The sequence below is a fragment of the Bubalus bubalis genome, chromosome X (assembly GCF_019923935.1).
Source record: "Bubalus bubalis isolate 160015118507 breed Murrah chromosome X, NDDB_SH_1, whole genome shotgun sequence".
In the NCBI taxonomy this organism is placed as follows: domain Eukaryota; kingdom Metazoa; phylum Chordata; class Mammalia; order Artiodactyla; family Bovidae; genus Bubalus; species Bubalus bubalis.
In genome coordinates this window covers 56,173,304-56,177,812 of record NC_059181.1, presented here as the reverse complement: position 1 = coordinate 56,177,812, position 4,509 = coordinate 56,173,304, and positions in this window count along the sequence as shown.

Here is a 4,509-nt window from a genome sequence, read left to right as displayed (position 1 = left end):
AGAACACTCTACTATTCTTTAGTTTTTTAAAAAAATCTTAGTTATAAAATAAATAAATCCTGATGGTATAATATACAGCATGGTGACTATAGCTAATAATACATATTGTATATTTGAAAGTTGCTAAGAGAATTGATCTTAAAAGTTTTCATCACAAGAAAAAAAATTGTAACTATGTGTGATGATGAATGTTGACTTATTGTGGTAATCATTTCACAATATATACAAACATTAAATCATTATGTTGTACACCTGAAACAGATATAATGCTATATGTCAATTATATTCCAATTAAAAAGAGAATTTAGGCCTGTACATCTGAGTATTTTCTCATGTTGATGTATGGCAAAACCAATACAATATTGTAAAGTAAAAAAATAAATAAATAAAAATAAATAAATAAATTAAATAATAAAAGTGTTTCAAACTTGTCTAAATTTCAAATAATTCATGAAAACTAAAAATAATTCTTGGCTATTCTCATAAATTTATTCTGCTGCCACCTGGTTTTCCACCGGCAAACTTTAGAATCAGTATGACATAATCCAAAAAGAAAGTCATAATCCAAAGAAAATCTCACATGGATTTTGTTTAAAAATTGCGTTAAGTAGAAAATTGCAGTAAATAGAAAGTGTATAAAATAGATATCAGAAATGACATCTGTACAATAAAGAATCTTCTCATTCAGAAATAGAATATTTCTGTAAATTTATTCCCATTTTCTTTTCTGTCCTTGAGTTCAGTTTTATAGTGCTGTTACTACAGTCATGAATATTTCTTTTTTTTTCCTTTTTTATTATTATTATTTTTTTTTTACTTTACAATATTGTATTGGTTTTGCCATACATCAACATGAATCTGCCACGGGTGTACACGTGTTCCCCAACCTGAACCCCCCTCCCACCTCCCTCCCCTTACCATCCCTCTGGGTCATCCCAGTGTACCAGACCCAAGCATCCTGTATCCTGCATCGAACCTGGACTGGCGATTTGTTTCTTATATGATATGGAATTTAGAAAGATGAATATTTCTGATTCAGTTTATTCTTAGTGAGTTTTTTTTTTTTTTACCATTTTGTGGTTGTTGTAAGCAGAATATTTTCCCCCATTGTAATTTCTATCTGATTATTTCTGAGAGGTAGGAATACAAATTGATTTTTGGATATTTATTTTGTGTCCATGACAACTTACTGAATTCTTTTTCTAATTCTAATATTTTGTTGATTTTCTTGGTTCTCCTAAGTAGACAACCTCATCATCTGAAAAAATAACATGATTACCATCATTTTAAAATACCTACCCCTCTTATTGCAATGGGCATGATGTCTAGTTCAATATTGACTAATATTGATATTAATAGTGGGAATGGTGAGCAATGAAGACTTAAATTTAAAACATAATTTGTTCTTTAGTCACTAAGTTGTGTCCAATACTTTGAGACCCCATAAACTGTAGCCCACCAGGCTCCTCTGTCCATGGTATTTCTCAGGCAAGAATACTGGAATGAGTAGCCATGCCCTTCTCCAGGGGATCTTCCCAAGTCAGGGATTGAACCCGAGTCTCCTGTATTGCAGGTGAATTCTTTACCACTGTGCCACAAGGGAAGCCCCCAAAACATAATACCATTTACAATTGCTGCAAAGAAAATGAAACAATTAGGTATAAATTTAATAATACATGTATAAAACTTATATACTGAGCACTACAAACCATTGAGGAAAAGATCCAGAGAAGACTCAACATAGTAAAGGTTTGATATACAGATACCAAACACTTGATATCCACAAAAGTATATACAAAAGTATATCCACACTTTGATGTACAGATTGATGCAATTCTTATAAAAATTCAAGAAATATTATAGATATAGACAAGATTATTCTAAAATTTATATGGAAAGGCAAAAGAGCTAGAATAGCTAAAAACAACTTGGAAAATGAATGACATGGGAGGAATCACTCAACCAAATTTCAAGGAGTCAAAAATGTGATGTTGGGTAGAAAATAAACACGTAGGTCAACAGAACAAAATAGAAAACCCAGAAACAGTCGCACACTTATTTTTTATTTTTTTACAAAATTACAAAAGTAATTCAGTGGAAGAAGTATTGTCTTAAGAAATTTTGCTGAAGCAACTGGATATCCATAGGCTCCCCCAAAAGAACATTGAACTAAACCTCATGTGTGTGCTAAGTTGCTTCAGTCATGTCTGACTTTGTGCGACCCCATGGACTGTAGCCTGCCAGGCTCCTCTGTCTGTGGGATTCTCCAGGCAAGAATACTGGAGTGGGTTGCCAAGCCTTCCTCCAGGGCATCTTCCCGACCCAGGGATTGAACCCATGTCTCTTATGTCTTCTGCACTGTCAGGTGGGTTCTTTACCACTAGCCCTACCTGGGAAGCCCCCTAAATCTCATACCTAACACAAAAAGTAATTCAAATGGGTCATAGATTTAAATGTAAAACATAAAAATTTAAAACTGGGCATGCTGAAGAGTTCATAAACATGACACTGAAAGTGCAACCCACTAAAAAATAGATAAATTAGACTTCATCAAAATTTTTAAGTTTCACTCTGCAAGAGTGCTTACTGAGAGGATGATCTTAAGGTTCAACATGAAGATTAACATTTTTAGGGCCAGGCACTGGGATTTAAAGTTAGTTTATTATTAAAAAGCAAGCTTGTTGAGCTTAACTTTAGTGGCAGGAAGGAAGGAACAGTGAAACAAGGAGTATACAGAAGTAATCAACTGCCCCATTTCCAAACATGGAGAGGAGACAAGAGATTATAAAACCATAGTGGCTTATAGTGGAGAAGGCAATGGCACCCCACTCCAGTACTCTTGCCTGGAAAATCCCACGGACGGAGGAGCCTGGTAGGCTGCAGTCCATGGGGTCACGAAGAGTCGGACACGACTGAGCGACTTCACTTTCACTTTTCACTTTCATGCATTGGAGAAGGAAATGGCAACCCACTCCAGTGTTCTTGCCTGGAGAATCCCAGGGACTGGGGAGCCTGGTGGGCTGCCGTCTATGGGGTCGCACAGAGTCAGACACAACTGAAGCGACTTAGCAGCAGCAGCAGCAGTGGCTTATAGATGTAGAAAAATTATCTGAGAAGACAAATGAATGTCTCTTAAACATCTGAAAACTTTTTTCATAAATAAACACGTAAAGTGAAATCTTTCATAAAGCAAAAGGCAAAGGAGAAAAGGAAAAATATACTCATCTGAATGCAGAGTTCCAAAGAATAGCAAGGAAGGATAAGAAAGCCTTCCTCAGTGATCAATGCAAAAAAATAAGAAAAACAATAGAATGGGAAAGATTAGAGAGCTCTTCAAGAAAATTAGAGATACCAAGGGAACATTTCATGCAAAGATGGGCACAATAAAAGACAAAAATGGTATGGACCTAACAGAAGCAGAAGATATTAAGAAGTGGTGGCAAGAATACACAGAAGAACTATACAAAAAAGATCTTCATGACACCCATAACCATGATGGTGTGATCACTCACCAAGAGCCAGACACCCTGGAATGAGAAGTCATGTGGGCTTTAGGAAGCATCACTACGAACAAAGCTAGTGGAGGTGATGGAATTCCAGTTGAGCTATTTCACATCCTAAAAGATGCTGTGAAAGTGCTACACTCAATATGCCAGCAAATTTGGAAAACTCAGCAGTGGCCACAGGACTGGAAAAGGTCAGTTTTCATTCCAATCCCAAAGAAAGGCAATGCCAAGGAATGATCAACCTACTGCACAATTGCACTCATCTCACACGCTATCAAAGTAATGCTCAAAATTCTCCAAGCCAGGCTTCAACAATACATGAACTGCGAACTTCCAGATGTTCAAGCTGGATTTAGAAAACGCAGAGGAACCAAAGATCAAATTGCCAACATCTGCTGGATCGTTGAAAAAGCAAGAGAGTTCCAGAAAAACATCTATTTCTGCTTTATTTACTATGCTAAAGCCTTTGACTGTGTGGATCACAACAAACTGTGGAAAATTCTTAACAGATAGGAATACCAGACCACCTGACCTTCCTTTTGAGAAGTCTGTATGCAGGTCAGGAAGCAACAGTTAGAACTGGACATGGAACAACAGACTGGTTCCAAATTGGGAAAGGAGTACATCAAGGCTGTATATTGTCACCTTGCTTATTGAACTTATATGCAGAGTACAGAATGCGAAATGCCTGGCTGGATGAAGCACAAGCTGGAATCAAGATTGCCGAGAGAAATATCAATAACCTCAGATATGCAGATGACACCACCCTTATGGCAGAAAGTGAAGAAGAACTAAAGAGCCTCTTGATGAAAGTGAAAGAGGAGAATAAAAAAGCTGGCTTAAAACTCAACATTCAGAAAACTAAGATCATGGTATCTGGTCCCATCACTTCATGGCAAATAGATGGGGAAACAATGTAAACAGTGACAGATTTTGTTTATTTGGGCTCCAAAATCACTGCATATGGTGACTGCAGCCATGAAATTAAAAGACACTTGCTCCT